Below are 27,881 nucleotides of genomic sequence, written 5' to 3' on the forward strand. Positions count from 1 at the left end.
GAGGCCCTCCCTATGGGTACCGAGCTTAACTATCAGCCTCTGCTCGGCCACTTTTCTCTGCTGCCTGTTCTGAAGTCCACCTTAGAGGATTGTCACCCGAAGGTACGAGGCTGAATGTCCTGGACCACTGGAATGTTCCCCAACTGGGAGGGAACACTCCTGTCTGTCTGCGGTGCCCATTCATCCGTTGTCGTAGCTTTTGCTCGGTTTCCCCAATGTACCATGCCTCTGGGCATCCTTGCCTGCAACATATAAGATAGACAATGTTGGCTGAGTCAAGTGAGTACCTGCCATGTACAAGGTGGGAGGTGTCCCCACGCGTAATGGTGGCATCCATGTCCACACTCTGACACGTCTTGCAGCGCCTACCGTGACAGGGTTGTATGGAGTGGTCCTGAGAGCCGGGCAGCTTGCTACGAACAACGATCTATTTGAGGTTTGGCGGTTGTTTAAAGGCAAGTAGTGGAGGTGTGGGGAAGGTCTTGGTGAGGTGCTCATCCTCATTGATAATGTGTTGCAGGTCACGAAGAACATGGAGTAATTTTTCAGCTCCTGGGAAATACTGAACAACGGTTGCAGCACGTGTCTGTCTCCTGAGGAGGTCATTACGGTTCCTTGCTGTGGCACGTCAGAACTGGTGGTCGATGAGTTGGGCATTGTACCCTGTTCTTGTGAGGGCATCCCTGCGTACTTCCAGGTATCCGTCACGTTGCTCCTCATCTGAGCAGATCCAGTGTACGCGTAGGGCTTGTCCATAGGGGATGGCTATTTTAATATGTTTTGGGTGGAAGCTGGAGAAGTGTAGCATTGTGAGGTTGTCTGTGGGTTTGCGGTAGAGTGTGATATATGCTCCTTTATAAGAGAATATATGGTTGATTACAAGATCCCTAGCTGGGACAGGAGGATTATTTGAAGCAGGTCACACCTTGAGTCTTAATACTGACATAAATGGTTTTGGCAAGTGTTTGTAATCCTGCTAGATTCCTTCCCTGAACTTTAAAAGTCAGAGGAAATTTGATGACCCGTCTAACAGAGGTATGCTGAAAAGTTTGCAACAATATTAAAGTATAAATGAAGCCCAAAACAACTTACAAAACAGCTGGTGGCAGCTCATTTGCCTGTCATGCACCCACTTCCCATTGACTATGATGGAAAAAAAAGAATGATATCTATTTGATATAGTATCCAACTAATCTGCAGTCAACAAATTTGAATAGGAATGAACAGCTTAATTATTAATATTAGTTAGAATGACAAATCACCTTATGGGCAGTGTTGATTTGGATGCATTAGCTTTTGGAGCACTGCTCCTTCATTAGGTGGCTGATCATCTGATGGAGGAGCGGCAGTCTGAAAGCTTGTACTTCCAAATAAGCTTGTTGGACTATAACCTGGTATTTTGTGATTTTTAACTTTGTCCACTCCAGTCCAATACTGGCATCTCCAAGTCATGCCCACTTATGGGCAGCAAATCAGATCAATTATAACTGAGATAGAAGAGAGGATTAATAGTCTATTATAATAATTTACAATTTGTGTCTGTCTGGAATAGTTTGATTGTGAAATTTTACAGCTGTTGACAATTGGGTAGAGAGATATTTTAACATTTTACTGCAATAATACATTACTTTTGTATTGAGCATAAAAACATTTGGGAGACATTTTAACATCTTCTGATAAATTGTAAGCAGACAGCTCAAATGTCAGAAAAGCTGTGTCTTTTGAGACCAGCTCTCAAAAAAGAACTTTACTTTTTTGCGATCTTTACTTTGTGTCACTGCTGCTTTGAGGTGTAGCTGCTCTGATGCAGTGTCTAGATTAGAGTGGTGCTGGGAAAACACAGCAGGTCAGGCAGCATCCAAGGATGCAATGTTGACTAGACTGCAAGTGGAGCTGGCAATTGTCGCTCACTGCAGTGGTGGATGGACAGCAGTGATAAGGGAATGGGGGAATGGTATGGAAGGGACAGCATGGGTGGGAGAATGAATGAGCAGGATAGAATGGGTAAAGCAGATGACAAAGGAAGAAGGATGGTAAAAGAATGATGTGAAAAGAATGAGAAGATATGGCACGGAAGTGATAGCATGGGAAGGATGGAAGATCTACTTTTGAAATTAAGATACTAATCTCGCTGCTTGGAAAGCTGGCTTGGCACAATGGGATGAAAGGTTTCCTTCTGCACCAATTCTGTGATTCTGTGCAAAAGTTTCATGGGTCTCTGCTAGTCTATAACAACAAAAATAATAAGCTTTTTTCTGATTAGTTGATTTGATGGACAGAGCCTGGAGCATGGGCTTTGGTTACTGGGTTCCAGCTTTCCCAAAGGGGTGGCATGGCACAGCATGGAGGATAGTGCGGCATCGATAGAAGGAACATCATGGAGTTAAAAAGCATGTTGTGGTGGGTGGGGTGTTTACATGGTAAACATGGATGGCATGGGATGGGGATTTAAAGTGGTGCAATGTAATAAATGTACTAATTTCACTACAAATGTTTTGCAGGGCTCTCCTAGCTAATAATTAATAAAGTTGATCAAATCTGAAATGGGTATTCAAAATCATGAGGTGTCTCGATGATGTAGATAGAAAAACTGTTCCCATTGCCATAGGGTCAGGAACCAGAGGACACCAACTTATGCTGAGTGGCAGTAGAAGCAAAATAGTCACATGGAAAAGCTTTTGAATGGAGTAAGTGATTAAGGTTTTGAATGTACTGCCAAATAGTGTAGTGGAGGCCATCTCAATTGAGACTTTTAAAACATAATTGCTTAATTAACTCAAGAAATAAGAAGATTGTATTTACTGTGGACAAGGACATGGAAGATATAGAATGTAGCGAAATAGATGGTGACATCTTGAAAAATGTATATATTATAGAGGAGGAAGTGCTGGGTGTCTTGAAAAGCATAAAAGTGGATAAGTCCCCAGGACCTGATCAGGTGTACCCTAGAACTCTGTGGGAAGCAAGGGAAGTGATTGCTGAGCCTCTTACTCAAATATTTGTATCATCGATAGTCACAGGTCAGGTGCCAGAAGACTGGAGGTTTGCTTACGTGGTGCCACTGTTTAAGAAGGGTGGTAAGAACAAGCCAGGGAACTATAGACCAGTGAGCCTAACGTCAGTGGTTGGGAAGTTGTTGGAGGGACTCCTGAGGGACAGGATGTACATGCATTTGGAAAGGGATAGTCAACATGGCTTCGTGTGTGGGAAATCATGTCTCACCAACTTGATTGAGTTTTTTGAAGAAGTAACAAAGAGGATTGATGAGGGCAGAGCAGTAAATGTGATCTATATGGACTTCAATAAGGTGTTTGACAAGGTTCCCCATGGGAGACTGGAGGCCTGTGGCCAGTGGAGGGCCACAAGGATCGGTGCTGGGTCCTCTACTTTTCGTCATTTATATAAATGATTTGGATGTGAGCATAAGGGGTATAGTTAGTAAGTTTGCAGATGACACCAAAATTGTGGGTGTAGTGGACAGCAAAGAAGGTTACCTCAGATTACAAAAGGATCTTGACCAGATGGGCCAATGGACTGAGTAGTAGCAGATGGAGTTTAATTCAGATAAATGTGAGGTGCTGCATTTTGGGAAAGCAAATCTTAGCAGGACTTATACACTTAATGGTAAGGTCCTAGGGAGTGTTACTGAACAAAGAGACCTTGGAGTGCAGATTCATAGCTCCTTGAAAGTGGAGTCACAGGTAGATAGGATAGTGAAGAAGGAGTTTGGTATGCTTTCCTTTATTGGTCAAAGTATTGAGTACAGGAGTTGGGAGGTCATGTTGCGGCTGTACAGGACATTGGTTAGGCCACTGTTGGAATATTGCGTGCAATTCTGGTCTCCTTCCTTTAGGAAAGACATTGTGAAACTTGAAAGGGTTCAGAAAAGATTTACAAGGATGTTGCCAGGTTTGAGCTGTAGGGACAGGCTGAACAGGCTGGGGCTGGTTTCCCTGGAGGCTGAAACTTTATTGCTGGAACAGCACAGCAGGTCAGGCAGCATCTAGGGAACAGAAGATTCGACGTTTCGGGCACATGCCCTTCTTCATTCCTGAAGAAGGGCATGTGCCCGAAACGTCGAATCTTCTGTTCCCTAGATGCTGCCTGACCTGCTGTGCTGTTCCAGCAATAAAGTTTCAGCTTTGATCTCCAGCGTCTGCAGACCTCACTTTCTCCTGGTTTCCCTGGAGCGTCAGCGGCTGAGGGGTGACCTTATAGAGGCTTATAAAATCATGAGGGGCATGGATAGGATAAATAGACAAAGTCTTTTCCCTGGGATGGGGGAGTCCAGAACTAGACGGCATAGGTTTAGCGTGAGAGGGGAAAGATATAAAAGAGACCAAAGGGGCAACCTTTTCACACAGAGGGTGGTACATGTACGGAATGAGCTGCCAGAGGAAGTGGTGGACGTTGGTACAATTGCAACATTTAAGAGGCATCTGGATGGGTATATGAATAGGAAGGGTGTGGAGGGATATGGGCCGGGTGCTGGCAGGTGGAACTAGATTGGGTTGGGATATCTGGCCGGCATGGACAGGTTGGACTGAAGGGTCTGTACATCTCTAAGACTCTATGGTGCTATTGGCATTAGACACAGGAATGGGACTAGCTGATTTGCTCTTGCAGTGAGCTGAAAGGGATGCAAAGGGCTGAATAGCCTTTTTTGTGTAGTAGCCATTCTATGATTCTATATCTGGTCTCACCTACAATATCTCTCTTTTTATTTCATCTTTTTCTCTTTAACACTCTTTCATGACTGAAACTATTGTGAAATTATAATTCATACAAATAAAACATGACAGTACTTTTATTTGAATAGGAAATATACAGCAAAGTAGTGAAAAAGTTATAGTAATGTGACCAAACTCTCTTGAAGGAATGCATGGTATATGTAGAATATGAGCTACTTCATGGTATCCACTTCGCTGCCCTGGACTTTTCTTTTTTTTAGTCACACTGTTTTTTAGATCCAATATATAATTATCCTGTGAGACTGTGTATCTAGTCTGTTTTTTTTCAGGCCACAATGTTTATAAAATGGCATGACCTGAGATCACTTTGGAGCCTAAAGAGTACTATTTTCTTTAATTCACAGCTGATTGTAAATCCCTGTCTATTTTTCAAGGTCAAGACCTACCTTATCCATGATATTTTTAGTCACCCTTCTGATTTCTCCTTTCCAACCCTGGCATCCTTTCCTTTAACCTATTTGCGAATTGAAGTGTCACATTCTTTCTTGTAATTCTTTCCAGTCACACTGTTCCAACTCATTGTGAATAACAATTCGAGAGACCTACTAAAATATAAACAGAATGAAGGACTCCTGTGGTGTAGTGGTAGTGTTCTTATCTCTAAGCCAGCAGGTCTGCATTCAAGTCCCACTTTGCCCAGTGGTATGTCATACATGTTCAAACATTTTAACTGAAAATGAATGTACATAGAATGACTCCAAACTCCCCGAGTCTAGCTCCAGTCCTGCTTTAGAACATGTGGAACAATTCAGCACAGTACAGGCCCTCGATATTGCACCACCCTGTGATACCAATCTGAAGCTCATCTAACTTACACTATTCCATTCTTGTCCATATGCTTATCCAATGACCATTTAAATGCCCGTAAAGTTGGCGAGTCTACAATTGTTGCAGGCAGTGGGTTCCATGCTCCTAATACTCTTTGAGTAAAGAAACTACCTCTGACATCTGTCCTATATCTATCACCCCTCAGTTTGAAACTATGCTCCCTTGTGCTATCCATCACCATCCTCAGAAAAAGGCTCTCACTGTCCACCCTATCTAACCCTCTGATTATTTTATATGTCTCAATTAAGTCACCTCACAACCTTCTTCTCTCTAATGAAAGTAGCCTCAAGTCCCTTCACATCTCCTCATAAGACCTTCCCTCCACACAGTAAATCTTCTCTGAACCCTTTCTAAAGCTTCCACATCCTTTCTATAATGTGGTAACCAGAACTGTACACAATACTCCAAGTGTGGCCGTACCAGAGTTTTATACAGCTGCAGCATGACCCCATGGTTCTGAAACTCAATCCTTCTACGGATAAAAGCTATCACACTGTATGCCTTCTCTACAGTGCTATCAACCTGGATGGCAACTTTCAGGGATCTATGTACATGGACACCAAGATCTCTCTGCTCGTCTACATTACCAATACTCTGCATTCGGTTATTTCTTCCAAAGTGAATCACCTCACACTTTTCTGCACTAAGCTCCATTTGCCACCTCTCAGGCCATCTCTGCAGGTTATCTGTTCCCCTGTGATCTACAACATCCTTCAGCACTATCCACAAGTCCTCCAACCTTAGTGTCATCTGCAAATTTACTAACCTATCCTTCTAAGCCTTCATCTAGGTCATTTATAAAAATGACAAGCAGCAGTGGACCTAAAACACATCCTTGCGCGTACACTACTAGTAACTGAACTCCAGGATGAACACTTCCCATCAACCATTATCCTCTGTCTTCTTTCAGCTAGCCAATTTCTGATCCAAACCACTAAATCGCCCTCAATCCCATGCCTCCCTATTTTGTGCAGTAGCCTACCATGGGGAACCTTATCAAATGCCTTACTGAAATCCATATACACCACATCAATGGCTTTACCCTCATCCACCAGTTTGGTCACCTTCTCAAAGAACTCAATAAGATTTGTGAGGCTCGACCTACCCTTCACAAAACCATGTTGACTATCCCTAATCAACTTATTCCTATCGAGATGATTATAAATCCTATCTCTTATAAATTTTCCCAAAACTTTACCACAACTGAATTAAAGCTCACGGGTCTATAATTACCAGGTTGTCTCTACTACCCTTCTTGAACAAGGGGAAAACATTTGCTATCCTTCAGTCTTCTGGTACTATTCCTCTAGACAATGACGACATAAAGATCAAAGCCAAAGGCTCTACCATCTCCTCCCTGGCTTCCCAGAGAATCCTAGGAAAAATCTGGGCCGGCCCAGTGGTTTTATCTATATTCACACTTTCCAGAATTTCTAACACTTCCTCCTTGTGAACCTCAATCCCATCTAGTCTTGTGGCCTGTTTCTCAGTATTGTCCTCGACAACAATGTCTTTTTCCAGTGCGAATACTGAAGATAAATATTCATTTAGCGCTTCCCCATCTCCCCTGACTCCACGCACAACTTCCCACTACTGTCCCTGATTGGCCCTAATCTTACTCTAGTCATTCTTTTATCTCTTATATACCTGTAGAAAGCTTTAGGGTTTTCCATGATCCTATCCGCGAACAACTTCTCATGTACCCTCCTCGCTCATCTTAACTCTCTTTAAGTCTTTCCTGGCTATCTTGTAACTCTCAATCGCCCTAACTGAGCCTTCACATTTCACATTACATCCTAACATAAGCCTTTTTTTTCCTCTTTACAAAAGATTCAACTTCCTTTCAACTTCTTTTGAAAACCACGGCTCCCACGCTCGACAAGTTCCTCCGTGTCTGACAGGTATATATTTATCAAGGACATACAGTAGCTGTTCTTTGAATAAACTCCACATTTCTATTGTGCCCATGTCCTGCAGTTTCCTTCCCCATCCTATGCATCCTAAATCTTGCCTAATCTCATCATAATTGCCTTTCCCCCAGCTATAACTCTTGCACTGCGGTATATACCAATCCCTTTCTATCACTAAAGTAAACATAACCGAATTGTGGTCACTATCACCAAAGTACTCACCTACCTCCAAATCTAACACCTCGCCGGGTTCATTACCCAGTACCAAATTTAATGTGGTCCCGCCCCTTGTTGGCCTGTCTACATTTTGTTACATAAAACCATCCTGCACACAATGGACAAAAACTGACCCATCTCAAGTATTCTCGGTCAATATTTGGGAAGTTGAAGTTCCCCATAACTACCCTATCACTCTTGTTCCTCTTAACTATCTTTTCCTCTACATCTCTGGAACTATTTGGAAGCCTATAGAAAACTCCCAACAGGGTGACCTCTCCTTTTCCTGTTTCTAACCTCAGCCCATGCTACCTCAGTTGACGAGTCCTCAAACATCCTTTCTGCAGCCATATTACCGTTCTTGACTAACAATGCCACACCCCCACCTCATTTACCATCTTTTCTGTTCTCACTGAAACATCTAAAGCCTGGAACCTGCAACAACCATTCCTGTCCCTGCTCTACCCATGTCTCTGAAATGGCCACAACATCAAAATCCCAGGTTCCGACCCATGCTGCAAGTTCACCCACCTTATTCCGGATGCTCCTGGCACTGAAATAGACACACTTGAAACCAACGTTTTGCTTGCTGGTAACCTCTTGCAATGATGAAACCTTCTTTTGGACCTTCCTACTCTCAACCTCCTCTACATTTGAACTACAATTTTGGTTCCCATCCCCCTGCTGAATTAGTTTAAATTAGAGCATTAGCAAATATCCCCAGCCAAGATATTGGTACCCCTCCGGTTGAGGTGAAGACCATCTTGTTTGTAGAGGTCTCACCTTCCCCAGAAACAGCCCCAATTATCCAGGAATGCAAAACCCTCCCTCCTGCACCAACCCTGTAGCCACGTGTCCAACTCCTCTCTCTCCTTATTCCTCACCTCACTAGCACGTGGCTCGGGTAACAAACCAGAGATAACAACTCTGTTTGTCCTAACTCTTAGCTTCCACCATAGCTCGCTGAAGTTTTGCCTTAAATCCCCATCTCTCTTCCTACCTCTGTCGTTGGTGCTTTGTGGATCATGACGCCCCCTCAAGGATCCCGAAAAAACAATCAGAAACATCACGAACCCTGGCAACACACCAACCGTGAGTCTCTCGTTCCGACAGAACCTCCTGTCTGTCCCCCTAACTATGGATTCTCCAATGACTAGTGCTCTGCTCCTCTTCCTATTTCCCTTCTGAGCAACAGGGACAGACTCTGCATCAGAGACCTGTGCCCCATTGCTTACCCCTGGTGAGTTTCCCCTCCCAACAGTATTCAAAAAGGTATACTTGTTGTTGAGGGGAATGGCCACAGGGGATCTCTGTACTGCCTGTAGTTTCCCTTTCCGTCCCCTGACGGTAACCCATCTACCTTCTTCTTTTACCTGAGATGTGACTACCTCCCTGTAACCCCTCTCAATAAGCCCCTCCGCCTCCCGAATGATCCAAAGTTCATCCAACTCCAGTTCCCTAACACAGCCTTTTGAGGAGCTGAAGTTGGGTGCACTTCCTGCAGATCCAGTCAGCAGGGACACTAGTGGTGACCCTTACCTCCCACATTCTGCAGGAGGAACATTCAACTGCCCTAACTTCCATTCCCACTAATCTAAATTTCCAATGAGCCTACTGAAAACTAAAAGAGAGGGAAAAAAAGACTAGTCACCTTATCAATCCAGCGCACTGAACCATTTTTTTTGGTTAGAGGAGGAGGATAGTTGGGAGACATCTCCCAAGTAGTGTTTCGGGTAAAGCAACTGCCCAAATATAAAGCCTCACTTACCCAGCAGTCCCGTGTCCGCTTTAGTAGTTCCAGAGATCATAAGAGCCAAGAGTCAGTCCTTTCAAAAACAGCCTTTCAACTTGGTGTCATATATATTTGATCAGCTGCCATTAGGACACAGACCCTTCCATCTATTAACAGCAGTAAGTCACAATACTCAGTGATGCCAAATCTTGTACTTTTTACAATAACCAATTGGATGAAATGTTCAAATGTGTGGACACCTTTCCTGATGGGGACTCAGGCAATAATGATTCAGTGCAAAAAGCTGGGATAAACTGCTAATACAACAAGGTGACTATGTCCAGATAAACGGATTTTGGAAATCATAAGCAGTCTTGTCAAACAAACAGCAATACATTGTTACAAAGACGCTTTATATTTACTGTGGAGTGACACATGGAGGCTAGGGAACTCCGAAAAATAAATATTGATGTCTTGAAAAAGTCCACATAGCAGAAAAAAAATTTCTGGAGGTCTTAAAAACATAAAGGTGGATAAATCTCCGGGACCTGACCAATTAGAATGGGTGATTTCAAGACCAGGGGTATATTTTTAAGGTGAGAGGAGAAAGATTTAAAAAGACATGAGGGGCAATGTTTTTACACTGAGAGTAGTTTGCATGTGGAATGAACTTCCAGAGGAAGCTGTAGATGAGGGTACAGTTACAAGGTTTATAAGACATTTGGATAAGTACATGAATGGCAAAGGTTTGGAGGGATATAGCGAAGGTGATTTCTGCAAATGCTGGAGATCAGAGTCAAGTTTAGAGTGGTGCTGGAAAAGCACAACAGGTCAGGCAGCATCTGAGGAGCAGGAAAATCGATGTTTCGGGGAAAAGCCTTTCAGCAGGAATTCTTTTGCCTGAAACGTCTATTTTTCTGTTCCTCAGATGCTGCCTGACCTGCTGTGCTTTTCTAGCACCACTCTAATCTAGGCAGGTGGGACTAGTTTAGTTTAGTTTGGGATTATGGTCAGCATGAACTTACCGGACTGAAGGGCCTGTTTCCATGCTGTATGACTCCAAAACTCTAAGTATATCCCAGGACATTATGGGAAGCTAAGGAAAAAATTGCATGGCCCCCTAGCCGGAATATTTATATTATTTACAGCCACGGATGAGGTGCAGGAGGATTACAGGGTGGCTAATCATAAAATCTTACAATCTTGACAGTATGGGAGCAGGCCATTCAGCCCATCAAATCCACATAACTCTCCAAAGAACATCCCACCCACTCTGTCCGATCCTGCCATGTTTTCCAAATGCTCAGGTATCAATTCTTTTAATAAAGATCTGGGTTACCTTCTCCATCCTTCAGTTATTGTCCTTAAGGGATGACATCTGGAAATCGAGTGGCCATATTAATGATAGTAAGGAATATACTGGTGTCCTACTTTTGCTTTCAGCAGAGGTCCCATGTAATCCACCAACATATGACTAATGGCTCATCAGAAACTAGTATGGGAATTTAAAGAGGTTTGATTATATCTTGTGGTTTTCCCACCATCTGACACGTGTGGTTCATCTTATAAAACTATACCAAGTCCTTGTGAAAACCTGGCCAGTAAAGATGTCAATCACATGTGCATGAATGTTTCAGATTCTGAAGTGTGCTGCCATAGGAATTTCAAAGGTTAGTCTCCTTATTTCCAGAATATATTTAGAATTTGCTACTGTTTGGCGAAAGATCATCCACAGGTTTGTGAGGAGGTCTCCTCTTCCTTTTCTGAAACCTATTTTTGATGTACTAGCATTCTCGAACTTCCTCAGTTTCAACTTCAATGTGAGATTTTTGGATTATTTTACTTATTTTAAATTGGCTTTCTGAGTCTTGATCACAGAAATCTTATTGAATATTTTCTTCAGATGATCAGATAGTTTCAGATAATCAAATATCTGTCTAGTGACAAGTCAACATCCAATGAGGAACAGGAAAGAAGGGCCCTAAAGAGATCACTGTTATGTGATATTAAATATCTTTCAGAATGTTTAACCTAGTAAGAGTAAGATTTGGCAGAAGAGCTCATAGCTGCGATGTACTTATCCTGCTGTATGTGGGAAGCTGGGCATATTTCTAGTGCCCAGGACCAGCATGTGTGCAGGAAGTGTCTCCAGATGCAGCTTCTGGAGAACCAGGTTTTGGAGCTGGAGTGGCAGCTGGAGCACCTATGCAGCTGAAAGAATCATGGATAGCACATATAAGGAGGTGATCACACTGCTGGCTAAGATTCCACAGGCAGACAGGCAAGGGATGAGCATGCAGAGGAAGAGAACTAGGCAGGCAGTGCAGGAATCCTGCCTGGCCATTCCCCAGATAAACCACTTTGGACACTTTGAGAGGAATGGCCTCTCAGGGGAAAGCAGTAATAGCCAAATTGATGGCACCACAATTGGCTCTGCTGCACTGAGGAAGAGCAAAGATTATGGAAATGCAATTGTCCGTTCTTCATCAGGATGGTCCCATGGCTGTCTGATTCAACTTCCCCTTTAACTCCTCTCACTTTCTTCAGGTCAATGGTGTGACCATGGCATCTTTTTTTGTGAGGCATGTAGAACCTTCCTTTTTCCAGTCCTGCTCAGGCCCCCTCCCATATCTCTTTCTCTCGTACATCAAATACATCATCAGCGCTGCTACCCCCTCTCATCTGGAATTGGAAAAGTTTATCAATTTTGCTTCCAATCTGCTCTCTTCTGGTCTATCTCTGACTCCTTCCTTCATTGTCTCGACATCTGAGTTTCAATTTCTGGGCTGGCCACCAATATCCACTACAAAAAGGCTAAAGGAATCAAGAGATATGGAGGGAGGGCAGGATTAAGGTATTGAGCTTGATGACCAGCCATGATCATACTGAATGGCACAGCAGACTTAAGAGTCATAGAGATGTACAGCATGGAAACAGACCCTTAGGTCCAACCCGTTCATGCCGACCAGATATCCCTCCAAACCCTTCCTATTCATATTCCCATCTAAATGCCTCTTAAACATTGTAATTGTACCAGCCTGCGCCACTTCCTCTGGCAGCTCATTCCATACCCGTACCACCCTCTGCGTGAAAATGTTGCCTCTTAGGTATCTTTTATATCTTTCCCCTCTCACCCGAAACCTATGCCCTCTAGTTCTGGACTCCCTGACCCCAGGGGACTTTGCCTATTTACCCAATCCATGCCTCTCATAATTTTGTGAACCTCTATAAGGTCACCCCTCAGCCTCTGACGCTCCAGTGAAAACAGCCCCAGCCTGTTCAGCCTCTCCCTATAGCTCAAATCCTTCAACCCTGGCAACATCCTTGTAAATCTTTTCTGAACCCTTTCAAGTTTCACAACATCTTTCCGATAGGAAGGAGACCGGAATTGCACGCAATATTCCAACAGTGGCCTAACCAATGTCCTGTACAGCCGCAACATAACCTCCCAACTCCTGTACTCAATACTCTGACCAATAAAAGAAAGCATACCAATTACCTTCTTCATTATCCTACTTGCGACTCCACTTTCAAGGAGCCATGAATCTGCACTCTAATGTCTCTTTGTTTAGATGTACTGACAAATTTGGCAATGTTGGTCAGTTCTGAGAGTCAAAAAAAAATGGAATAGTTAATTGCATGAGCTATCCTTCTCCTGTGCTACTTGTCACTACAGGAGCAATCAGAACAGACAAGGCTGGGTACTCCCTTTCTTTTCTTGAAAGGGGACAAGGAGTCCCACTTCTGATTATCTTCCTCACAGTAACTACCAGCTCCAATCTACATTTCTAATTACTCCTCCTCCTCCTTCAAAGCGTGGGGGTGTGAAGGCACACATTATGCCTCATTCAGCTGAGATCTGACACTAATTTCTCTATCTCTCTCATACACTTCATCTGATCCCCTGGGCTGTTTTATGTCGTACATTCATAACGGTCTTCAAATCATTGCCATTGCTTTTTCAATGTCTTCTTTCTCCTCATGATCTTATGCAAATTCCGTCTCATATTTATCTTTCTGTCTCTAATTTCTCGTACTGTATCCCACACTGTTTCAGGCAGGTGAAATAATTCTCAGCTTTTTCTGTAAGCCTGTTTATCTCCTTTCAAAGGTCATTTACCTGGGCTCGTAGCCTCATTTTTCTGCTGACTTTCTCTTTAATCCTTTAGCATGTTGACTCCCACAATCTTTTGCAACTTTTTAAACTCCTTGTCTGGCAATTTCCCTTGGACCATTTCCAAATAATTTCCTCTGCGGTGTTTTCCTAGCCGCTGATGTGAGGAACACACTGTATTGCAGCCACTTCCCCATTAGATACGTGTGGAAGAGTCCCCTCCAATCAAAACTCTCCAAGTTCACAGGCCTTTGACACCCCCTTTGCTTCGTCATCCTGGGTTAATATTGCTTAATTAAGCCCAGACTCTAGTTCTCTCTGTGCTTGGGCAATCAGGTCCGACTCTCTGCTGACTCAATGGAGAGATCTATCCTCAAGCACCAACCACCTGAAGGTGCTGGGTATTTGGTTCGGAGGGGCTGGGGAGTGCGCCAAGTCTTGGGAGGAGCGTATCAGCAAAGTGAGGCAGAAACTGGGCAGATGGAAGCTACGGTCGCTCTCCATCGCGGGAAAAAACCTGGTCATCAGGTGTGAGGCACTGTCATTGCTATTATACGTGGCACAGGTCTGGCCTATTCCCAGAACCTGTGCCGCTGCAGTCACCCGGGCCATCTTCCAGTTTATATGGAGGTCAAAGATGGACCGGGTCCGAAGGGACTCGCTGTACAAAGATCTGGGCAATGGGGGAAAAAATACACCCAATGCCACCCTCACCCTGATGGCCACCTTTGTGTGTGGCTGCATTATGCTGTGCGTGGATCCCCGGTACGCAAACACCAAGTGTCACTACGTACTGAGGTTCTACCTGTCCCCGGTGTTGTGAAGGATGGGCCTGGCCTCGCTGCCGCGGAACGCTCCGAGTAGTTGGACCGTTCCGTATCACCTGTCCTTCGTGGAGAAGTTTATGAAGAAAAACACCTTTGACCACAAGTCCATCAGGAAGTGGTCAGCACGTAGTGTCCTTGAGACCCTTCGGGAAAAGGAGAGGGCGGATCCTATCGAGCGGTTCCCTGAGCAGACTGTCAAAGCCATTTGGCAGAATGCCTCATCGCCAGAACTTTCCAACAAGCACCTAGACATGGCTTGGCTGGTGGTGAGAAGGGCTCTGCCTGTGAGATCCTTTATGCACGCCCGGACTCTCAGCCGCAATGCACGCTGCCCTCGAAGCGGCTGCGGGGGGGACGAGACCGTCACACACCTCCTTCTGGAATGTGCCTATGCAGAGGAAATCTGGAGAGGAATGCAGTGGTGTTTGTCGAGGTTCGTCCCAAGCAGCACCGTGACGCGGGACTCCATGCGCTACGGCCTGTTCCCCGGGACGCACACCGAGACGAACATCAACTGTGCCTGGAGGATCATCAACTCGGTGAAGGACGCTCTCTGGGTGGTCCGAAACCTGCTGATCTTCCAGCTGAAGGAGTTGACTGAGTGTTGCAGACTGGCACATTCCGAGGTCCAGGACTACGTGTTGAGGGACGCGCAGAAGCTTGGGGCAGCTGCCGCCAAGGCGCGGTGGGGAAAGACCACTGTGTAAAGTCTGCCTGCCTAACGAAGAACAGGGGGCCCATGCAGTCATTTGGGCTCTGCTGACGCCTCAGCTAATTATATGGGCATATGATTGAAAAATGTACAGACCTGTATAAAAAATAAATTCTGATCTCTGTATGTACATGTTTACATATGTATGGCATGACCAACTGTACAGACCATCAAATTATTTTATGAATAAAGTATATTTTTGAAATAAAAAAGAGAGAGATCTATCCTCAAGCTCACTCACTGTCTCTGTCTGAGACAACAGTTAACCTGAGTACACTTTAACTTAACTCCGACATCGGAGCAGTAAAACTGCTTCTTAACGACACCGACCCAGGTACGCCAAATTCTGTTGTCTAGTTACCACCCTTGACTACAATTATTAGCTCCGCACAACGAGGAAAAAGAGTCATGTCTGCATCAACAAACAATCGACTTTATTGTTCAAACAGATGTACAATTCACACCGTTTGGTTATGAAAGGGTTAAAATCACGCATGTAATTCACACAAGACTAAAAGTTGTACGCACACCACTAGGTTTCTCAGGTGTTTCCCGAACAAAGAATTTAAAGGCTTCAAAGTTAAAAATCACACGACACCAGGTTAAATTGGAAGCACTAGCTTTCGGAGCGCCGCTCCTTCATCAGGTGGTTAAAGGTTATTTAAAGACTAATACCCGAGAATTGGAGCTCATGCTGGCTAGATCATTGGATAAAAGCAAATTACTACGGATACTGGAATCTGAAACCAAAAGAGCTTTGACAAAGGGTCAGTTAGACTCGAAATGTCAGTTCTTTTCTCTCCTTACAGATGCTGCCAGACCTGCTGAGATTTTCCAGCATTTTCTCTTTTGGCTAGGTCATCCCCGGGTACTTGGTGAAATCTCCATTCAAGTGTAGGGTCCTCCACTTCGGCAAGTTTCACTGCCGGCACACTTGAAATTTTTCATCTTCATCCTTTTTCCTTAGCTTCCTGAACCTTGTCTTACTTCTTATTGGCTGGTGTGCTTCCAATTAAACCTGTTGGACTATACCTGGTGTTGTGATTTTTAACATGGTTCATCTAGCGAGCCTGTGCCTTTTCATTTTAGGCTCGCCCCAAGGACACGGTTAGCATTACTTCACTAATCTTCCACCATATTACACCTTATGCCATTCCTCTGAGCTGACTCGCTCAAACTGGTTCCAGCCAGCACAAGACAGCGGCTGGGGCTTGGTTGACTTGAGTTCACAAGCAACTGTTTTTATGTGTGGGCAGCCTCTAGCCAACAATGTTCTTGTGCAGCATGTTGTATGTGCAGCGTATGAGACCTTGGAATGTCTTTGTTAATTGTGGCCCAATGGTGACACCTTTAAAGTTGCCTGAGATTACTTCTGCTTCACAGAGATACTGCAATTAACTTGTAACTATTAATGACATGGTCAAGTTTGCTTGTGGCTAGGGTTTATATCCCATAGTTGGTCACTGCATCCATTTTAGATCTACTTAACATTGCAGTTGAAGTTAACATGTCCTATACCCTTGGAGGGTCTCAAATCACTCAAAAGTAGAGCCTACAGCTTTTTCATAAGAAACCCATCCCGCCATAGACCTATCATTCAATGCTACATCTCCTAGCCTTACACGTGGAGTTGCCTCCATTCATGCTTATTGGCCCCTCTGCATCCCATCATACTGTCTCCAATGACTTTCCCAGATTCCCTCCAACGATGGCTCCTGAAACCTCTCTACATCTTTTATGAACAGGGTTTTCTGACTGATGGTGGCAACCCCCACCCCGACTGACCTGGAACAGAAGCCCTGACTGATGAGTGACCATTCTCCTTACCAATCTCTGTGCAGCTCCCAGACTGACTTGTCTGGGATTTGTTGCACTGGACCTGCAGAATTGACTATACTCAACTCACTTGACAGTAAAGACAATCTAGCTGCTTTAAGTTGCCACCTGACGGTGTACAAGCCCTTGACTGAGATCAAATGGTGCTTTGACTCACTGTGCCCTGACTGTCAACAGTTCCCCATGACTGAGGATTCCTCTCCCTAAACTTTGAGGCATTTCTATTTGGCTGAAGCACATGCACTATATTGAATCCTAATGTAGCACAGTGTCATACAGCAACGTGCCCATCCCCTTGACTGATCAAGATAAGCTGCCTGGCTTTGTGCTAAAAGTTATGGCAAAACAGAAGCGTTGTGAGCATCCATGTAAGCACAATCTGAGTAAATGCTAAGAAACCAAAGAAAGAGCTCTGCGATACACCTTGCATGCAAAAGGGCCTGGCAGCAGCACGGCAATGAAGCATGGAGTTGCAGTCCGAAATGCAGCATTTAAATGAGCAACTAAGTGAGTCAGAGATGTATCATGATAATGTGGTGAGCACAGTACCATATTGTCTGTACTGTGATCTTGGCAACTTGAAAATAATAATTAAACACTCAGAACAAATATTATGACATCAAGAAGGGAAAATAGAAGTTTTTTTTCTTTGTAATACTGGGAAGATGCAAGAATTGAAAATGCCATCTCTACAAAATAGTTTACAGATCTATGCCTTTTTGTAAATTGTTGCTTTTCATAAGGCTTGAAGAAATACCAAGCAGTTTTTCTTACTGATTTCTAACATTTGTTTGGAAATTTATTTTGGATATGTGTAATTCTCAGAGCTGAGTTAGACAATGGTTAGTTTGTTAATAGTTTATCTCTGAAAGTGTATCATTATTTACATGCTTTGTTTTTCATTAAAATGAATTGCTTTTGAAATGTAGTCACTGTGAGTGTGCAGACAAATACATCATGGTCCCTCAAATAATAATGGGCTGAATGACTAGTAGTTGAATTAGTGGTGGTAGTCAAATGATGAAATTTGGTTAGGGCATTAGAAGGACTGAATAATTCATAGTGAATAGTTCCAAAAGAACTACTGATATCTAATTCGAAAGATGATACCTCTAATGATGTAGCACTTCCTGAACAATAGACTGGGAGTCTGTGTGTTATAAATACTGATTGGGTGTTTGAATCTATGATCTTGTCATTGCTTTAACAAAGCTAAACTAAGCTCTTACTGTGCTGTCCGCATCAAAGTGTCAGTCTCTGATTGGATCTGAGCTTCCTCGAGCCTGAAATCCAAAAACTGAACAACTTGGAATGAACTAAGAGAAATGTGGCTCTCCCATCTAAACATCTAAAACACGGCCCTCTCTCTCATTCAGCAGATCACCATCTCATAAAATAATTTTCCCTCCTAAACGTTTTTTTTTGCTGTGTACAAGTGAAAAATATCAGGAAGAAAGAATCAAAAAATATATTCTGCACATATATAGCATGAAAATGCATTTCATGGATGCAATAAATTATTTTTGTGGTTTGTAGTTTTTGGTTTCTTCTGTTGTGATAAGGTCTATGAGGAAATATAGTACTAAAAGGGTCGAGTATTATTTTTCTTCTAGTTTGTTGATCCACCTTTAATATAATCCATGTGCTTTACAGGAACATGACGTGCAATGTTCAAACATAAATTATCAGCATCTACTATATAAAGTACATTAACACAGATTAAGAAACAGGAAAATTTACCTGATCTGAATCCATTTGATGGTGGCAGAATATGATATTTGCTCTTTTCTGATAACTGCATATCTTTCTATTCTGTTCCACTTGAAGCAAAATAAAAGTATTAAGTATTCAGTCAGGAATAGTAACTTTTTAAAAAAAAAATTATTCTTTCACAAATATAGGTGTCACTGGCCAGGCCATAATTGTTGAGAGGGCAGTTGAGAGTCAACCATATTGCTGTGGATCTGGAGTCACATATAGGCCAAACCAGGTAAGGATGGCAGGTTCCATCCTTAATGGACATTAATGAACTAGATGGGGTTTTCCTGACAATCTACTTCATACTCATTATTCAACTTTTAATTCAAGACTTTTATTCAATTCAAATTCCACCATCCACCATGATTGGATATGAACCCAGGTCCCCAGAACCCAGGTCTTCAGATTATTAGTCTAGCAATAATACCAGTAAGCCATCATCTCCCCTAGGAACTTTTAGGCAATGAGAAATCAAAAACTTTTTTAAAAAAAGCAATAATCACAGAATCCCTACAGTGTGGAAATAGGTCCTTTGGCCAAACAAGTCTACACTGACCCTCCGAAGAGTAACCCACCCAGACCCATTCCCCTACATTTAACCCATGACTAACGCACCCATCCTACACATCCCTGAACACTCTGGACAGTTTAGCATGGCCAATTCACCTAACCTGCACATCTTTGGATTGTGGGAGGAAACCAAGCTCCCAGAGGAAATCTACACTGACATGGGGAGAGTGTGCAAACACCACACAGAGTCGCCCGAGGCTGGAATTACACCTGGGTCCCTGGCGCTGTGATCCAGCAGTGCTAACCACTGAGCCACCATGCTGCCCAATAATGCTTGGCTGGTTACAGGAAAATCAATATAATGACGGTTTACTCTTGTGTTTAACTGTTTTCTAATTATTCCTAGGTCAAGTTACAAAATCATGATATTTTAGAAAAATATTACATCCCTACCCATTTTCCAAATACACAGGCAAGATGAGCTTCATCCCAGTATAAAAGGAAGTAGCAATAGAGATATTGGATGCATCGGCAGATATCATTCCTAATTCAAAAGATTCTGGAAACTTTTCTGCTGATTGGAAAGTACCAAATATAACCCCACTATTTAAGAAGTGATGAAGAAAGCAAGTAGCAACTACAGGCCTGTTTGGTTTGGCATGCATGGCAGGGAAAATATTACAGGGAGGAGAAAGTGAGGACTGCAGATGCTGGAGTTCAGAGGCAAGAATGTAGTGCTGGAAAAGCACAGGAGGTCAAGCAGCACCCGAGAAGCAGGAAAATCGATGTTTTGGGTATATGCCCTTCATCAGGAATGATGAAGCCCTTCCTGATGAAGGGCTTATGTCCAAAACATCGATTCTCCCGCTCCTCGGATGTTGCCTGACCTGCTGTGCTTTTCCAGCACTACATTCTGGGAAAATATTGCAATCTATCAAAAATATATGATAATCAGTGATAGAAAAAATTGGCAAAATTGGGTAAAGTAAGCATGGATTTATGAAACCGTGGAACTATGTTTGACAACTTATTGTAGTTTTTTTTGAGGATGTGACTTGAAGCATGGCAAAGAAGAAACAGTGAATATGGTGTATTTGGATTCTTAGGAGGTTTTTAAAAGGTCCTATACAAGGTCCTATAAAATTGGAGCACATGGGATAAGAAAAAAACTACTTTGGATTGAGAGTTGGTGAATAGAAAACAAATAGGAATAAATTGTTCATTCTAAGGATGGCAGGCATTACTAGTGAGCACAATGGTCAATGCTAGGTCCATAATTGTTCACAATCTATATAATGATTTCAATGTGGGGACCAATTCTAATATTTCAAAAATTGCTGATGACACTAAATTGGGTGGGAACATAGTTGGCATGAAGGCAAGTGAAGATAGGTGCAAGGAGGTTTTAAGAAGACTTAGTCAGGATAACTGAATGGGCTAGAATATGGCAAATAGAATAAAATATAAACAAGTCTAAAGTTATTCATTTTTGTAGAAAAAAAGCAGAAAAATAGAATATTTCTTAAATGGTGAAAGTTTGGGAAATGTGAGTATCCAAAGGAATTTGGGTGTCCTTGTCCATGACTCACTAAATTCTAGAATGCTGCTTTAGCATGCAATTCGAAAGGCAAATAGTTTCAGAGTCATAGAAACCGACCTTCGGTCCAACCCGTCCATGCCGACCAGATACCCCAACCAAATCTAGTTCCACCTGCCAGCACCCAGCCCATATCGTTCCAAACCCTTCCTACTCATATACCCATCCAGATGCCTTTTAAATGTTGCAATTGCACGAGCCTCCACCACTTCCTCTGGCAGCTCATTCCAGACATGTACCACTCTCTGCATGAAACAATTGCTCCTTAGATCTCTTTTATATCTTTTCCCTCTCACCCTAAACCTATGCTATATAGTTCTGGACTTCCCTAACCCAGGGAAAAGACTTTGTCTATTTATCCTATCTATGCCCCTCATGATTTTATAAACCTCTACAATGAGAATTCAAGGGAATTTGAGCACTGAAGTAAAGATGTGTTGCAACAATTGTGTACAGCCTTGGTGAGAACTGAACTAAGGAATTATGTATAATTTCAGTTTCCTGGCTTCAGAGGAAACAAAACAAAATTAATCCCTGGAAATGGTGGGATTGTCTTATGACAAGAGATTTGAGGAATTGGGTCTGTATCCTCCAGAGTTTCAAATAATGAGAAGTGATCTCATTGAGGCGGGACAGGGTGGTCAGTTGTTCCCCGAGTTGGTATCTCTTGAGCCATGATCTCACAGTAGGGGGCAGGTCATTTAAGATGGAGATGAGGATCAATTTCTTTGCTTGGTTGTGAATCTTTGGAATTATCTACCTCAGAGGATAGTGCAAGCTCAAACATTAAACAGACACAAGACAGAAATCTACAGGTTTCTTGACACTAATGGCATGAAGGCAAGTGAAGATAGAGTGGGTATATGGCATTGAAGAGATGATCTGCCATAATCTAGATGAATAGCCAAACACCTCTTCCTGTATTCCTAAAAGGCATTAATTTACTCTGGCCTTTAATTCTCTCTTCGTCAATGTGGCAGTAGTCTTTACAGCCTTTTTTCTTAAAAGGTCACCTTATCAAACAGTCGAATCAGACACAATGAGGAAATTCAGTCCATTATACCACTGCCAGTGCTTTGAAACAAAGATCCAGTTAGTTTTATTAGAGGGAAAATTGGATAGGACATAGTTAACCACATGAATTTCTAGCTGGGATTAGAATGCAATAGACTGTTTTAGTTAACATTATAAATCATTTAAGATTAATTTTCACTTATTCTTATTCAAGAAATTAGTCAGGTATAAAGAAAAATTATTTAAACTGCGTAAGATGAATCGTGTAAGATTCGATGTTAATGCAGAAGACAGAGTTTCTGTGTAGCTGCCACATAGCTGAACCAGCATTAACCCTGAGGGTTTGTTTGTTAGTGGAATGTGAGGATGAGCCAAACCAAGGAATACAAAGCAATGGGGTTTAGGCAAGGATGGGAATGAAGCACAGGAGATAGAGGAGAGGATGGCACAGGAGAGGAGACAGATGGCACCTGGAAAGATAGGGAGTGGTGAGACTAGGTAACAGGTACTGTGCCATACTGTGTAAAACAAGATGTTTGTTCAAAATAGACTATTTTGGAATTTGAGTAATGTACTGTCTATGTGACTTATAATGTATCTGATGAATCCACATTGAGTTAGTGCTCTCTCAGTATCTTTTCTGGGATGAACACTTCCAATGTTGGCTCAATAAACCATTGTTGACCTGAGGTTCCCACTGCCTAGCACTCTCTAACACATTCTAAATGGAACTGGAAATTCATGTGGAGATTTACAGGTTAACTCCCATTACACCCAAATATACCCCTTAAGGCACTTATTGAATTGCAAATTTTTCTTTCCCCGATTTGCAAGTTGCTGTTGAATATACTGCTACCAGAGGCAGTGCATTCCAAATCATAACAACTCAATGCAAAAAAAATCCAACTCATCAACACCAAGCCCTATTAAATCTTTTGCCAATTTTTGATATTAATCCATGAGATGTGGGCATTGCTGGTTAGGCCATTGCCCATCTTTAAATATCCTGAAGAAGGTGGTGGTGAGATGCCTTCTTGAACAGCTACAGTCCTTGAAATGTAGGGACACCCAAGAGCTATTAAGAAGCCAGTGAAAATAATATCACCTCACATAAACTGTTAAAACCGCTCATTATATTGAAAAGTAGCAAATCATGGATTCGAATAAGGAAGGTATTCAGTTTATTGAATCTGTGCCAGCTTTGTTGAAATAATCCAATCAGACCTTTCCTCTTTCCCAAAGTTCCTGCAATTTCTCAGCTTACATCTATTTATCCAATTACCTTTTTGAGAGTATCACTGAGTCTTTATCTAAGACTCTAGCAGGCAGTGCATTCCAAATTCTCATCACTTACTGCATTAAAAAAATGACTCACTAGTTCTTTTGCCAATCAGGTCAAATATTTGTTTCTTGTCATTGATCCTTGAACCACTGGAAACAGTTGGACGCAATACCCTGAGTGGTGTTAAGGTAAAGTTGTTTGAGACATTGATTAACTTCCTGACTTTTGTATTGTGTCTCTATTTACAAAGGCCTTGATTCCAAATGCTTTCAACTCTCCTTAGTCTTTTCTCCTTTAAAGAGAACCATTTTAATGAAGTCCCTCATCCTATGTACCATCGAGTAGATCTCTTCATCCACTCCAAGGCTTTGACTTCCTTCCCAAAATGTTAAGTTTAGAAATGAACACAAAATACTTCTAAAAATCTGTTAATTCAAGATGTGTTGTACTGTACATCCTGTCTTTCTCAAAATATAATTTAATCAAGGATCACTTCCTCTCTTCAGTCTATGTATTGAAAGTGCTATCTACTATGACTTCTTAATATGGATTGCAGAAGTTACCTTAAATTTTGAGGAGTTTATCATTTCCTTTATAAGGGCCTGCACTTCCTGAATAACGAGTTCCGTACCTGACCAGAGTGTAACATTTACACAATTCTACTTTCTTTAAATTTATCAAAATTTTGATTAATACTTTTATTATCTGCTCCTCAATCTCTAAGGCACCCATAAGACCTTAGATGTAAGATACAACTCTACAACTCTAAGAGCAGATGTAGGCTATTCAGCCTACTGAGTCTGATCTACCATTCAGTGAGATCACGGCTGGTCTTACTCGCAATTCCACTTTCTAACCTTTTCTCCACAACCCTTGATCCCTTACTGATTAAAAATCTGTCTATCTTAACCTTGAATATAAATGACCTGGTCTCATCAGTCCTGTGGTATATATTTCCAGAGATTCATGAACCTTTGAGAGAAGAAATTCTTTGTCTTAAATCTGCAACCCCTTATTCTGAGATTACACCCTTTGGCTCTAGACTCTCCCATAAGTAAAAACAACCTGTCTGCACCTTCCTGGCCAAATCTTTCAAGAATCTTGTATGTTTCAGTGAGGTTGTTTCTTACTCTTATAAATTTCAACAAGTGCAGGCTCAAATTACACAACCTGTTCTCAAAAGACTGTCCTCCATTCCTGGTATCAAGCTAGTGAATCTTCTATGGAGTGTATCCAATGCCAGTACACCTTTCCTTCGATAAGGAGCCCAAAAATGTTCACAGTATTCAAGCCAAGTCTGATCAATGGCTGATATAATTTTAGCAAAAACCTCCCTACTTTAGTACTCTATTCCCTTTGAAATAAAAGCCAAAATTCCTTTGAATTTCTTATTACCTGCTGAACTTGGAAACAACCTTTTAGTAATTTATGACTGAGGACTCCCAAAACACTCTTTTCTGTAGCTTTCTGCAGTCTCTATCCATTAAAATAATATCTGGCTCCTCTATTCCTGCTGCAATAATGCACAACCTCACATATCCCCACATTATATTCCATTTCCCAAGTTTTCACCCACTCATTTAACCTGTCTATATCCCTTTGCTGACTCTTTGTGACATCCTTACCATCGAGTCATCCAGCACAGAAACAGACCCTTCAGTCCAACCATTCCATGCCAAACATAATGCCAAACTAAACTAGTCCCACCTGCCTGCTTCAGTCCCATATCCCTCCAAATCTTTCCTATTCAAATACCTATTCTAATGCCTTTAAATGTCGCAATTATACGTCCAACACTTCCTCAGGAAGTTTATTCTACATATAAATCACCCTCTGTGTAAAAAATTTGCCCCTCATTCAATTTTTAAATCTCTGTCTCTTTTCACCTTAAAAATGTGCACCCGAGTCTTGAGTTCCCCATCCTAGGGAAAAAAAACTCTCATTATTTTATAAACTTCTATCAGGTCACCTCTCAACCTCCTACACTCCAGTGAAAAAAGTCACAGCCTATCCAGCCTTCTTTTATAATTCAAATCTTCCATGTCTGGCAACATCCTGGTAAATCTCTTCTGAACCCTCTCCAGCTTAATAATATCCTTATTATAATTGAGCAACCAGAACTGGATACAGTATTCTACATCAGAAGGATGTTGTGAAACTTGAAAGAGTTCAGAAAGGATTTACTAGGACGTTGCTAGAGTTGGAGAATTTGAGCTATAGGGAGAGACTGAATAGACTGGGACTGATTTCCCTGGAGCATTGGAGGCTGAGGGGTAACCTTACAGAGGTTTAAACAATCAGGAGGGACATGGATAGTATAAATAGACTAGGTCTTTTTCACTGGAGTGGGGGAGTCCAGAACTAGAGGCATAGGTTTAGGGTGAGAGGGGAAAAATTTACAAGGGACTTAAGGGGCAACTTTTTCACACACAGGGTGGTGCATGCACGGAATGAGCTGCCAGAGGAAGTGGTGGAGGCTGGTACAATTACAACATATAAAAGGCATCAGGGTGGGTAAATGAATAGGAAGGATTTATAGGGATATGGGCCAAGTGCTGACAAATGGGACTATATTAGGTTAGGATATCTGGTCGGCATGGACGAGTTGGACTGAAGAGTCTGTTTCAGTGCTGTACATTTTTATGCCTCTAAGTGTGCTCTATCATGTAATGTCTTGTACACTTCAACATGACTTCCCAACTTCTGTTCTCAATGGACTGAGAAATGAAGGCAAGTGTGCCAACTGCCTCTTTAACCCGCCTGTCTATATGCGATGCCAACTTCAAAGAATTAGGTACTTGTCCCTCTGTTCTACAATGCTACCCAAGGCCCTACCATTAATTGTACAAGCCCTACTAAAATGCACTCTTCATATTTATCCAGATTGAAATCTATTAGCCATTTTTCATTCCAGAAAACCTTCTTCACTCTCTACTATGCCACCAATTTTGGTCTCATCTACTTGCCCACCCATTTTTCTTCCATTTGCAAACTTGGCTATAGTACGATTGAGTTTTGAGAAGATTTGTAGCTCAGGTTGAGGTTTGCTCACTGGAAAGTTCATTTTCAGACGTTTCGTCACCATAATACATAATAGGTAACATCTTCAGTGAGCCTCCAGACGAAGCACTGCTGATGATTCCTGCTTTGTATTTATATGTTTGGGTTTCTTGGGGTTGGTGATGTCATTTCCTGTTCTTGTTCTCAGGGGGTGGTAAATGGGGTCCAACTCCATGTGTTTGTTGATAGAGTTCCAGTTGGAATGTCATGCTTCTAGGAATTCTCGTGCACATCTCTGTTTGACTTGTTCTAGGATGGGTGTGTTGTCCCATTCGAAGTGGTGTCTTTCCTTATCTGTATGTGAGAGAGGGTCATGTCGTTTTGTGACTAGTTAATGTTCATGTATCCTGGTGGCTAGTTTTCTGCCTGTTTGTCCAATGTTGCGTTTGGCTATAGTACATTCACTTTCCTCATCCAAGTCATTGATATATATTGTAACTAATTGCAGCCCTAGCATTGATCCCTGTGTACACCAATAGTTACAGGCTGCAATCCTGAAAATACTCTATCACAACTCTATTAATTAGCTAATCCTCTATCTACGTTAATATCATACCTTAAACATCATGGGCTTTAGCCTAATGTGTGGTACCTTATCAAATATCTTCTGAACTCCAAGTATACTATATCCACTACTTCCCCTTTATCTATTCTGCAGGTCACCTCCTCAAAGAATTGTAGTCAATTTGTCAGGCATAATTTTCTTTTTATGAAGCCATGCTGACTCTGTTTGATCACTTCATGTATTGATAAATTCTCTGCTATTCCATCCTTTACAATTTTCCCAATAACAGTTGTGAAGCTATCAGGTCTTTAGCTACCTTTTTTGTCTCCTTCTCTTCTAAATAAAGCGTTTGGATTGGTAGTGTTCCACTCCTTGGGAACATTCCCAGAATCTAACGATTTATGGAAAATTACTATTAGTGCATTCACTATCTCTGTAGCTACTTCCTTCAATATCATAGGATGCATTCCATCAGCTCCAAGGGACTCATTAGTCTTTGGTCCCATTAATTTCATTTGTACTTTTTCTTCTAGTGATAATTATTGTATTTATTGCCTCTCTCTTTGTGCCCCTTGAACTTTTAGTATTTGGAGGAAGCTATTAGTGTCTCCTACCATAACGAGTGAAGCAAAGTACTTATTTCAACTCCTCTGCTATTTCCTGGTTCCCCATTGTTTTAGGCCCCTAAGAGAATGAGGCTGGGCGTGTGTTCACTTTTGCTTATGTCCTCCTTATATATTTAAATAGGTTCTTTCTGTGCAACTTGTTCGTTTATCCTTAAGGGCTTTTGTTGGTCATAGAAATGTCTGCAGGTTGAATCAACACGCGCAGCAAAGCGACCATCCCTGCTGCATTTGCTCTCCCAATACGATTCCTTCTCGAGGGTTGAAGAGCGGTCGGTTGGAGAGGAGAGAGGAGAGAGGTGAAATGTTGGGCCACACGGTGGTGTGGTTGATTGGTGCGGGTGTCCCGGAGATGTTCCCTAAAGCGCTCTGCTAGGAGGCGTCCAGTCTCCCCAATGTAGAGGAGACCGCATCCAGCACCACTAATCCAGCTCCGTATAAGACCAACCGTGAAGGCTAAAACTTTCCGTGAAATTCTGGTTTGCTACAGTTCTCTGCTCTGTTTCTTACTGATATAACACACTTTCACCCTGACTCCTATCAATAGCAATATCCACGAAATACAGATTAATCCGTTATCGGCTGCAGGACAGATCCGTCTAAGAA

At 42.2% G+C, this 27,881-nt stretch overlaps 1 long non-coding RNA gene across 1 annotated transcript; it reads right to left on the bottom strand.

Annotated features, from left to right (window-relative positions):
• On the bottom strand, positions 1-27,833 carry LOC148147304 (uncharacterized). The gene is made up of 3 exons (XR_015759935.1): positions 27,267-27,833; positions 18,667-18,746; positions 1-242 (listed from the first exon to the last, which is right to left on the bottom strand). It is a non-coding gene; the product is annotated as an uncharacterized LOC148147304 (long non-coding RNA).
• Positions 27,834-27,881: the final 48 nt, after the last annotated feature.

Source organism: Chiloscyllium plagiosum, unplaced genomic scaffold, assembly GCF_037043375.1.
Source record: "Chiloscyllium plagiosum isolate Xiang-an unplaced genomic scaffold, Cpla_swu_hap1 HiC_scaffold_17, whole genome shotgun sequence".
Taxonomy (NCBI): domain Eukaryota; kingdom Metazoa; phylum Chordata; class Chondrichthyes; order Orectolobiformes; family Hemiscylliidae; genus Chiloscyllium; species Chiloscyllium plagiosum.